The sequence below is a fragment of the Tamandua tetradactyla genome, chromosome 14, assembly GCF_023851605.1.
Source record: "Tamandua tetradactyla isolate mTamTet1 chromosome 14, mTamTet1.pri, whole genome shotgun sequence".
Lineage (NCBI taxonomy): Eukaryota > Metazoa > Chordata > Mammalia > Pilosa > Myrmecophagidae > Tamandua > Tamandua tetradactyla.
The window spans coordinates 57,527,797-57,540,247 of record NC_135340.1 but is presented as its reverse complement, the minus strand read 5'-3'; the positions used below and the strand labels follow the sequence as shown (position 1 = coordinate 57,540,247).

Below are 12,451 nucleotides of genomic sequence, written 5' to 3'. Positions count from 1 at the left end.
AAGTTTGTTTGTTTTTTATTGTTCCACGGGATTCTGACGGTTATTTTATTTATATTAATATTTGCTATACATACTGTGTAGTTCCTCATTAACAGCTTTTCCATAAAGCTAGCATCTGACATTCCCTTACTACAAACCTCATCCTCTGCCATGCCTCCACATGCCATTTCTCTTTACTTGACATCCAGTTATAACGAACTGCACCTAGTACCAAAAGCACATTATGTTATTCCATGCCTCCATTCCTTTACTTACAATGTTCTTTCTCCCTTTGTGATTCTTCTAATTCTACCCCAACTCTCATCCTATTCCCACACTGTCCCATCCTTGTTTCTACAACTCCAACTTGACTTTCAAAGTTTATTTTGAGAAAGCATTCCCTGATTCCACTTTCCTCCCTTTTCAGGCTCAAATAGGTTGCCTTTCTTTTGAGTTCTTCTTACGATATTGTAAGTGCACTTACCATATACTCTGTTTTTTAGTCTGTTCACTCCAGGCTGAAGCTCCATGAGGGCAGAATAGTATCTTATTCACCTTTGTTTTCCCAGCACTTGGCATTCATTACAGGTGTTTAATTTCTTGGAACTGGATCTTTTTCATAACCCTTTAACATAATAAGTCCTTGACCACTTACTTCCTGGGGTAGGAGAGTGTTGTACCAGTGAAGGATTATACAGTGACATCCCAAAAACCCAAGCTTCATGCAAGCCTGTGCCCTTAGTCATAAACTCAAAGAGAATTAGTCAGAGAATTAGAACACAACTGTGATTATCTATATCTGCTTTTAGGAACCCAATTCTTAGTCTTGCTTCTTCCTCATTCTCCCACCAAAGCATCTGGTGGGTAGTGACAGAGGTAAGTAACTGCAGAGACAAGGAGTTCTTTGTATTGTTTTAGAAAAAGACCAGTGTGCTAAATCACATTTTTAATCTTAAATTCTACCCCCTAGTGACTTGAACCTGCAACTCACTCTCTAGTCCACATTCCTTGGAGTTTTTCAGTGTGGATAAGACTCCCCTGTGTACAACTTGGTTTGTTGACCATATAGTTAACCATATGGTTATGGTTAACACATAACTGTAGTGTTAACTGAAATAGATAGATTCCAATAGAATATACAGGCCTTAATCATAACAACTCAAGGTTTTATGGCCTACTCTGCGTTAGCCAACTGTTTGTTAAAAAACAATGACTGTTGCTACTTATTGTATAAAACATGCGTACTCATCGTAGACAAAGCAAGTTCTGCTGTTGTAAAACATCTTCTAGGACTTCTGAACATGTTGGGGTCACATTGTTTTGCCTTTTCCCAATTTCTGAATAAAATTTTATTTCACAACCATAAAGAACACCAACTTCAGGGGATAGAATCAAGTGATTGATAGTTGGGGCCAGATTCTTGTTCAGACAGTATCTGCATGACAATTCCTTAGATTGTTGAATCTTCTCATTGATGAATAAGATTCTTACCTACACCTGATAAAAATACCTCTAAGTTCCTAAAGTTATTAAGGTAATGAAACTAAGATTATGATATTTTCATACAAGATGAGAAATAAAATCTGCAGCATCAGCTCTGGGGAGACCTGAGGTAAAAAAGCAGTGTGCAAATGAAGAATGAAAGCACTACTACTCAGGGTAGAAGAGAAGTAAAATATAAACCTGAGGAGCAGAGCCAATATTTAATTATTGGCAACCTGACTACTATTCAGTCATCTTACAGAACCAACTAGAAAGAATTGTACAGAAGTTCACGCTGGGAGACTGCACCAATGGTGGCTGCCCAAGGAATAGTTTGAGCTTATGAGCTTTGGAGTCAGACAAGCCTGAGTTTAAACCCTGCTTTGTTTATTATTATTGTGTGACCATGGGAAAGTTATTTAACCTCTCTAAACTTATGTTAATGGGACCCACATCATAAGTTGATGAGATTTTATAAGATAGTGTAAACATAGACCATTTAGCACAATGTGAGGCACACAGTAAGGGCTCATTAAATAGCCCAGATGTGACACAGTCAGGCAGGGATGACTTATGACCTTTCCCAGTAGATTATCCGTGGTGTTTAACCAGTGAGTCCAATATTTAATGACTACTTACCACTGTGCTAGGTCTTATGGGCGGCACGCGGTCTTTACCCTCAAGAAGCTTGCAATCTAAAAAAATTAATACATATAAAACAATTGAGAACAAGTGGCATGGACAGTGTAATCTTCAGATAAAGAGAGCTGAATTTCAGAGAGGCTACAGAGCTACACAGAGGATTCTTGCCAAAACGGGCTTGACTGGACTTGGAAGAAGTAGTCAAAAAATGCCTCAAGTACAATGTAGGATAAGTGCCTGTATGGAAAGAATGAATGGAATATAGATGAACAGAGAAAAGAAGACTGTGCTTTCAGATGTAATTGGGATAATGCCTTTGAAATACTTCCTAGTATATTTTCCCTTCTTAGTGATTCCTATTTGGTTCCTTTTACCCATTTAGCCTTTAACAATAAGTCTTGAGGCTGGAATTCAGAAGAAGGAAGATAAAACATAAGTAAAGGACCCTTTAGGCAGGAAGAGGGGCTGAAAGCCCCTCTGGTTCTAGGAGAGAGGAAAAGGAGAAGTTTTTCCTGGGTTTCCCATTCTTCCCCCTTCACCTGTGTTAAAACTCTGCAGAGGAAACTTAAGGAGGGGCAGAAACACCCAGATGGATTTAGGCAACTCCCATTGCAGGGGCTTTCTCCTTGATTCGCAGGAAAAAGACTGGGAAAATTGTAAATCCCTCAGAGAAGCTACGTTTTCAACATGATACCAGAGCAATACCGGGGCCACTCAGGAGGTAGTTTAAAAATCATTAAGAAATGTGAGGATCAGAAATAGCAGCACGGTTTTCCATGGCCTGTGTGTGGCATATGGCAGAAGCAGAAGTTACTTCATAATCAGCACAACACACAAGTATTGAAATATCAGTGGACTAGCAGAGGCTGGGCTGGGTCAGGCTAATGAAAGCTGCAGGGGCAGGGACCATGAACATGGGCAGAGGGGGCCAGCAGACATTTCGGGGAACCAGGTGGAACCAGTTTCCTTGGCAGAGGCCAATGTAGGACACAGAAGGACCAGACCACACCAGGCTGAGGTCTATGTCCTTGACCCTATGAGATATGTAAGCTCCCATACACTCAGAAGCCATCTTAGGAAGAAGGTGGGAAGGGAAAGATGCTGTGAGAGCAGAGATATAGCAGAATAAGAAGTTCAAATTTTGAAATGACCAATGGCACATCATTGTTACCTATGGTAACACCATTTACTAAGGGTAAATGGAGCCTGGGGAACCTGTGCCTTCTATTACAAAATGACCTGGAAGATACTGAGCAGATTAAATTCTTGAGGGTCTTGGAGGGAGTGTGAGTTGGACACCATAGATCTTAGGGGACCATTATAGATTCTGAGCTGGAGAGTTACATGGGGTTTAAGGAAGGCCACGCTGCCAGAGTCCCGCAGGACACGGTGAGGAGAGGAGAGTCTTGAAGCAGGATAAAATTATATGGAACCCAGGTTAAAATGATGGCAGCTTAAAATAGAGTAGTTGCAATAAAAATAGAAAAGAAGGAGTACGCTCTAGACTATTTGTATTATTAATAACAAAATTAGTAGCAGAAATGGATCAAGCACTTACTATATGCTGGCATGGCAATGAACATTATCTCTAATTACCTCAATGACCCTGTGAGGAAAACTATTATTTTTCCTATTTTACAGATGAGCTAAGGGAGACACAGAGAGATTAAGTTAACTGACCCAACACCATATAGTTGTAAGTGCTAGAGCCAGGCATCCAACCTAGGAGGTCTAATGATGGAGCCCAGGATTTTAACCCGTCTATTTGATTGTGAGACAACAACATAACCAGGTGGCTACTGACCACAGAGGAAAAGAGATGAAGGAATAAAAAAATCACACCAAGATTGCTAGCTTTGAAGATTAGAAAATGGTAGCACCATTGACAGAAATGGTAGCTTGGAAAGAGAGACAGTTTAAGGGGAAATGTTAGTTTACATTGGGATATGTTGAGCATGTGAGCATGGCATGCACGTGAATGGGATTTAATAGAACAGAAAACTGGGATTTTAGATTCAATCCATAAATTTAAGCCTTTGCTTAGAAAGGAGGAGACAGTGAAGCCAGTCTTCAAATATAAAGGAGCACATTATGTTTGTCAACTTGAATCCTCTCTGTTGCATTTACGCTATGAAAAATAGGGGGAAAAGTGGCACATTTTCTCTTCATGACTTCAGAGACATTCACTTAGTCAAGTGACAGGCAAATTTAGAAATCTAGAGCACAATTTAAGTTCTCATCATGATTCTACATTCAGCAGAAAACTTTTGTGGTAACATGAGTCTTTTTCAAGGCTTAGCTATTTCCAGATGCTCGACCTAACCTTGTGGTTACTCAATCAACACCTTCAATCTTCTTTGTTTCTTATATCGAGTAAGGTATCAACAATCCATAGTCTTGCCTTCTTTATTACCGAGATACCTGAGCCATTTGCTGAGGTAATCACTACCACCTTAGGACAGAGGGTGAGCTACCCAGAAGTGGAAGGGAGTGATGGATAATGAACTACATTACTGACTGCAATGTAGTCATTAAAGGTCAAGCTCTGTAGTCCTAGCCAGGGTTTCCTTCAGCAAGATAAGGAAAAGCACTACTTGAGCAGGCATATGATTTTTAAATAGTCATAATCACTTCTATTTATTGGGAGCTGACTGTGCTCCCAATACTTTCACATTATCTCTTGTAATCCTCACAACATTTTAAGGAGGTATTATCATCATGCCCCCTTTAAAGATGAGGAATCTGAGGTTTAGAGAAGGGATGTAATTTGTTCATGGACACAAGCTAATAGTCAAGAAAGGATTGAAACTCAAGTTTGAGAGTCCCATAGTAAATCAGTCTCAAGACGGCTCTGAGGCTTGCACTGAATTCACAACCACTGCCCTAATCTGCCTTGTAAGAGCAACAATCACCACAAAATGCCCTTGACATTTTATAAGCCCCAACTGGAATAGTCAAGCAGGCACTTAAGGGAAATACCTCTGAGAATATGCTGCTGGTGAGACTGGCCTCACAGGCAGCATTAACCTTGCCCCTGGAATACCAAAAGTCTTTTTTCCACATTGTCAACCCAATAACCTGAAACCCATTTCTGCTGACTTTGAGAACCAAACCTTACACAACCCTTCACAGCCTCTCCTTCTTTTACAGGCCTATGATTTCATGCCACACTAAAGTCAAATAACCAAGGCATCAGTTTCTGTTGCAGCAGCTGAACACGAGCCTTCGAGGGGAACAATTGTCCTTTTGTCCAGAACAAACAGCTATGCATGAAACTATGATAAAAATGTGTGGCATTTCCTGGGGCTAGTGTAGCGCAGAGAGCTGCCCTGGTGACTTGAAAGTTAACTGAGTTAGTGACGTTTTGGGACTGGTGATGTTTTGAGGCTAGTGCTGGTTGGTATTCAAGTTAACCCAGAAGTCAATTCTCTTATCCAGAAATTTTGCTGCTATTCTATCAAGCAGCCTTAGAAACTTGACTCTTCTTGCTTCTTAATTTCATATCTACAATTTCATTTGCTATAGCTCAAAAGCTAAGAGTGTTTGTGTGCTACCTTTTAGAGCCTGGAATAATCCACCCCAAAAGAGGAAATGATGGGTCTATCCTGACATAAGACCCTTTTAGGCAGTTTCTTCTTTACCCCCTTCTCAAGGCCACAGGTAGCTGTTGTTTTCAGGGGGGACTATGAGACAATCTTTGGCTGAGGTGGAAACAGTTTTGAACCTTGGAACCTACTTGATGATTATACTCAACACATCACCCATCTCAGCCTTGAGGTATTGCTAAAACTGCAGACTACCCTAGGACACCCTGTCTCATTCTTAAACACTTTCCAGATGCTCTCTTTCAGATTGCCAAGTTTACAAGGAAATCAGGCACCCTATTACCCTTCCTCTGATGAAAACTGTGACTTCTTGCCATCAGGAGCTCCATTTCACCCATTCATATGTAGTTATTTATGGGGTAACACATGAGGGGCTGGCGGAGAAGGTGGAGGCTGTATGATCAGGAGGTGCAGAAGAAGAAGACCAAGATACTTATAAAAGTAGTGAAACTCTTACCTGACCCCAACCAATGCCTCTCAGGAGATGGATCTACCCTCATTCAGGGCTTCTGATGAAAGTTTTGAAACACTGGCTTAGCCCTGTGGCTGTCCTTATATTCTAGCCTGGTCCCTTGCCTAAGTACAAAGTTTCGTCAGCCAAGGTTAAAAAACAGCCACACCTCACTCATCTTAATGATTTTTGCCCAAAGTCTGACCCAACCAATGAGAATTCAAACCAGAATAATCATTAACACTACTGAATGACACAGAATGATTTTAATCTGATTTCCTGTTAGGATCTGACTAACCCTCCTTCCATCACCTAGCCCAATTGTTCTTCCTCTGTTTTAAAAGTTGTTCAGGGAGTTGTCTGAGCTCATTCTACATGTGAACTGAACCTTCTCAAAACCACAGGCAAGGAACAGGTGGGGTTCTACGGCATGCACAAGGAGTGAGGGCCCATGGATTCATTGGATGCAAACCAAGGAAGGACGCTCTGTATTCCTTTGTTGGTTAAGAGATCAAAGAGGGTTTGGGGCCATGGCCAAAAACCTAATCACAGAAACTTACTGTGGAATGTACTCAAACAGACAGAGAATATTCAGTGGCCAGTGGAATTGGAGTGTTATACAATTTGTGCAGAAATAACACACACTCTTTTAGCGGAAGTGGAAATGGTAAGACCTTTCATTGGCAGTGACATGAGATAGTAGAATGGTAACACATTTTAGAACCTGGACCTACCACTGTGTGAACCAATGGAAGTCATGTGATCTCTCTGGGACACAATTTTCTTATCTGTAAAGTGAGTTTGATAATAGTACCTATCTCATAAGATTTTTGTCAGGATTAAATGAAGAAAGCAGGTTGATGATGCTTGGCAAGTAGGAAGTGCTCAAAACAATTGCTGGTTTCCATCTTTTCTTCTGCTTCCTGAAGACTATCCCTAGATAATTCTAGGCAGTACCACTCTTAGACCTAGGCAAGTGAAGTCCTTGACTTCACAGGGCCCTGTGCTTTTGAATGCCTTTCCCTTCAACTAGGAGCCTGGCAGTGCTGCCCAATCTGGACCTGGTTCCATATGGATTTTGCCCCTCCCCCCCACCCCAAATAAGATATGTCCACCTGGAACCTCACAAGGTGACCTTATTTTGAATACATTATATTAAGGATCTTCAGGTGAGATTACCCTTGAATTGATTAGGGTAGGCCCTAAATCCAATGATGGGTGTCCTTATAAGAAAGAGAAAAGGAGAAGACACATGGAGATGACCATGTAAACATTGAGGCAGAGATTGGAGTTATGCTACCACAAACCAAGAAATGCCAGAATCCACCAGAAGCTGAAAGAGACAAGGAAGGATTCTTCCCTAGAATATTGAGGGGAGCACAGCCTACTGATACCTTGATTTCAGGTATTTGGCCTCCAGAACCTTGAGAGAATAAATTCCTGTTGTTTAAAGTCACCATGTTCATGCTAATTTGTTATGGCAGGGAAAAATACATGCCCCGATCCCTGGTTCTCCTCTTTGAGCACTGTGATCCTCAACCCACCCTTCACACACATGCCCCCTGCCCCCCCTCACACATACACACACTGATGGGGTAGACCAAGTACCCTGAGGAGCCTCAGTACTCATATCCAAGAGGTCATCTCTATGCCCTATGGCCAGAGCAAGTTTCCAAGAAGGCGGTCTGGTGAGCAGATCATATATTGCCCAATGCAATATATCTTTTGAACTGCCAGGATGGTGTAGCAATGCTGGCTTTGGATGACTTAAAATTTTATTTAGACATGGGCCCCACAAAAAATATTTGCCCTGGACCTTGCAAATCCTAAGGGTGGTCTTGTTTCTGGAAACATGGAAACACCTGTCCTCACAAGTGATTGGATTTATATGGGCTTTATTAGCACAGTAATTATTAATAGACTAGCTGTAAAAATTATCAAATGTTTAGGCTTTGGAAATGGCAACAACTGAAAACATTTACTTTAGGTTAAAATTCCTGCATCATCCTTATTTCCCTCCCTTCCCCATCAAGTTCCTGTCTCTTCAACTTTCAACAAATCCAGTCCATTCTAACTCTGCATGTCTCTCATGTCTCTCAAATCTAGCTTTCTTTTCATTCCTGTTTCCTTGGTCCCGATCTGCTAGGGGCCTGTCTCTCCATCTAGACTATTGCCTCCCTGCTTCCAGATTCTTCACATCATTCTATCTCCCACTCTGCCGAGAAAGTGCAGAAAGCCAATATAGAAATGTGTTATTCAAAAAAATTGTGTTATTATTCATAGCAGCATTATTTGCAACTGTCAAAAGGTGGAAACAATCCAATATCCATCAACTGGCAAATAGATAAACAAAAAAGTGGTATATCTGGGCAGGTCACGGTGGCTCAGTAGGCAGAGTTCTCGCCTGCCATACCGGAGACCCGGGTTCGATTCCTGGTGCCTAACCATGCAAAAAAACAAAAGTAGTATATCCATACAATGAAATATTATTCAGCCATAAAAAGGAACTACTGATATATGCTACAACATGGATGAGACTTGAAGTCATTATGCTAAGTGAAATAAGCCAGACACAAAAGACCACACAGTATGATTCAGTTCATATGAAATATCCAGAAAAGGCAAATCTATAAAGATAGAAAATAGATTAGTGGTTCACACCATTAAGCACTCTCTGCTTCTTGAAACACTTTCTTTGGTTTCTTATGACAGTCATCTCCTGGTTTTCCTCCTACCTCTCTGGCTGTTTTCTACTCAACCTTTAAATGCTGGAGTTTCTCAAGGAGCCTTCCTAGGCTCTTTTCTCTCCTTACTGTGTAATCTTTCCCTGGAGTACTCATCAACCCCCTGGCTCCATTGACTGTCTGTCTCTAAAAAGACCATTGTGCTCAACTCCAGATTCATATGCCCAACATCTTATGCATACATTTCATAGGCGTCTGAAACTCAACCATGCATCTTGAATCTGACCTCCCAAACTTGATCCTCATCTGGCATTTCCTATTTCAGTGAATAGTATCATCATCCACTCAGAAGCATGGAGCCTGAAACCTTAGGACTCATAACATCTCCTTCTCTCTCATTCCATATAGCCAATCAATCACCACTGCCTGTCAATTTTACCTTCTAATGCTTCTAGAATCCTCCGCTGAGAACATTTCCACTACTCTGGCCCAGGTCACCTTCATTTCTCACCTGTAATACTTCAGGAGTCTCCCAAAGGGTCTCCTTCCATTCACTTTTGTATCCTCCCCTTTGGGCTTCCTATACCAAAGTCAGAATGCTCTTTAAAAATACAAATCTGACATTTTATTCTCCTACTTAAAGCCTTTTCTGGCCTCCAATTTCTCTTAGGAAAACAACAACAACACACCAATTCTCTGGCCTGGTTTTGTCTCCGACCATGCTTCCCTTTACTCTAGGCACTTCAGTCACTTCTCAGAAAGGTTAGGGGAACAGCATCTGCTTCTTTCCACCTTGGATATTGTACAAGTTGTTCCTTTCGCAAGGAAAACTTTGCACTGAGCATCACCTTCTCGTACTCAGAATTTGTCATATTTCAAAACAAATTCAAATTCAAAGATCATTCCCTAAGGAATTTGCCCTCTCCTCCCGTCCTTCCCCAGACTGGCCATGCCTTTTTCAGAGCAGTCTGTACTTCCTCACCTGAAGTTACTTTATTAGCTGTGAGATGCCTGGCTCCTTTGGTAGAACGTAAGCTCCCTGAGTACAGCAGTCTGTTATTTACTGCTGCACCTCGAGAACCTAGCTTAGTACCATGCTCATGGAAACACTCACGGAAGCCTCTCTTTTTCTTTAAAATTCTAGGGGCTCCTTAAAGGAATCGCTCCAGAAACGCCCTCGAGTCTCAGAATTACATTAGCAGCCTCCAGAGACTCTTTCCTTGAGTCCCCGGTGAAGCTAGGTCCAGCCACTCTTCATTAATAATAATATGTCCTCCCTGGACACAACATTACTAAACACATAAACGATGCCGCCCGGCGGTCGTGGCGCTGCGCTCCCTTGCTCTTTGGCTCCACGCTCTCGGCGGGAGGCCGCACGCTCCCTCACTCCAGCGCGCCCGCCCTTCTCGGCGGGCCGGTCCCTCGGCGGCACTGAGTCGGCGGCCCGAGCTCGGGATCCGCTGTAAGCCTCCCCGCTCCCGCCGCGGGGCCCCGCGAGCCTCGCCTCGCAGCCGCAGGAGGGAAGACGAGCGAGCGAGGAGGGTGACCCGCGCCCGTGGTGGCGCCGCGAAGGTGGTCGCAAGCAGCGGATCCCTGTGGCCAACGAGAAACACAGGCAGAACGTCACCCATCGCGGCAACGACGCCAAGACTTCGAGAAATGCCCCCGGAGAGGAGGCATGTGTAGGGCGCTGGTTATCGGCTCTCTTCATTTTTGTTGTTTGTGGCTCTGTAACTTTCCATATTATTCAGAGTATCAGGATGGGATGTGAAGTGTGACTGACCTTGAGATGTTCCCATTCTCCTGTGAATTTTGACTTGAACTAATTCCTGATGTTTGATACCCTGCTTTAAAAACAAGTCAGTAAAGAGCCGCAGCCGCTCCCCACGGAAGGCGCGTAGGCGTCCCCGGCACACATCCCAGGAGAGGGAAGCAGGAGTCTGGAAAGGTCCTGTCCCGGGAGAGATCGGAGGAGGAGCCGCTCTGGATCCCCGCACAGAAGACGCTCCAGATCCCCAAGACGACACAGATCTACATCTCACCCCCTCCCCACTTCTCGACTTAAAGAATTAGAAGAGATAAGGAAAAAAAAAGAGACAAAATGAACGAAGAGCAAAGAACGTCAGATTACTGAGGAGGACTTAGAGGGCAAAACAGAGGAAGAAATAGAAATGATGAAGTTAATGAGATTAGCTTCCTTTGACTCCACCAAAGGTAAAAAGGTGGATGGCTCTGTCAATGCCAATGCCATAAACGTGCCGCAGAAGAGAAAGTACATGGATCGAAAAGGTGGATTCAATAGGCTTTTGAATTTCGTTGCACGAGAATTAAAATGTTGAAGAATGCTTTTTCCCTCATCTTGGTCAAAAGAATGATTTTGTATTTTCTATTGAATTTGCATCAAAACAGGATCTCAGTTCTTCCTCCTCTTAAAGAAATATCATTTGGGTCAACTGTCAACCTCATTTTGTTTACCCTTGTTCCTGAGGAAGCTGTGTATGTTTTCTTCTTGGCTGCTTGTTAGGACTTTTTTAAAACATTTTTTTGTGGTATAGTATAACTTATGCAAAGCAAAGAAATAAAAAAGCAATAGTTTTCAAAGCACTCTTCAACAAGTTGTTACAGGACAGATCCCAAAGCTTGTCATGGGCTACCGTACGATCCTCTCATATTCTCCCTTCTAGCTGCCCCAGAATATAGGAGGCTAGAGGGCTTAAATATTTCTTTATTATCACAATCGACTTTTTTTGTTTTTGTTTTTTTTTTGGTGAAAAATAATATATATACAAAAAATATATAAATTTCAAAGCACAGCACCGTACTTAGTTGTAGAACATATTTCAGAATTTGAGATGGGTTAGAATTCCACAATTTTAGGTTTTTACTTCTAGCTGTTCTAAAATACTGGAGACTAAAAGAGATATCAATGTAATGATTCAGAATTCATATTCACTTGTTAAATCCTATATTCTCTGTATAACTCCACCATCACCTTTAATCTTTCCATCCCTCTCTTTAGGGGTGTTTTGACTGTGGCAGTTCTAAATTTTTTATATTGGAGGGGTCTCTCACTAATATGGCGTAGGGAGATGGAACTATCTGATGTTCTGGAGAGGGTAGGCTAGGTTTCAGGATTTATCTGGACCAGGGACCCATCTGGAGGTTGTAGGTTTCTGGAAAGTTACTCTTGTGGAATCATATATTCCCCTAGGTGTTCTTTAGGATTGCCTGTTATGATAGGTAGCAAACGTCTAATTAAAGCTTGCATAAGAGCAACCTCCAGAGTAGCCTTTCAACTCTATTTGAACTCTCTCTGCCACTGATATTTTATTAATTACACTTCTTTTCCCCCTTTTGGTCAGGATGCAATTGTTGATCCCATAGTGCCAGGTCTGGACTCATCCCTGGGAGTCATCTCCCAAGCTGCCAGGGAGACTTTCACTCCTGGATGTCATGTCCCATGTAGCAGGGAGGGCAATGATTTTACTTGCAGAACTGGGCTTAGAGAGAGTAAGGCTACATTTGAATAACAAAAAGAGGTCCTCCAGAAGTAACTCTTAGGCATGCCTATAGGGAGTCTAAGCTTCTCTGCTACCTACATAAGCTTC

At 42.2% G+C, this 12,451-nt stretch overlaps 1 protein-coding gene, 1 long non-coding RNA gene and 1 pseudogene across 3 annotated transcripts in view; 2 read left to right on the top strand and 1 right to left on the bottom strand.

The window, feature by feature from the left end:
• TGM7 (transglutaminase 7) overlaps nucleotides 1–12,451 on the top strand; it is a 57,864-nt gene that overhangs the window by 5,520 nt on the left and 39,893 nt on the right. The gene's annotated exons all lie outside the window — the stretch shown is intronic.
• LOC143655128 (uncharacterized) lies at nucleotides 512–6,234 on the bottom strand. The gene is made up of 3 exons (XR_013162056.1): nucleotides 6,166–6,234; nucleotides 2,101–2,156; nucleotides 512–604 (listed from the first exon to the last, which is right to left on the bottom strand). It is a non-coding gene; the product is annotated as an uncharacterized LOC143655128 (long non-coding RNA).
• LOC143655456 (uncharacterized) lies at nucleotides 10,151–11,182 on the top strand (annotated as a pseudogene).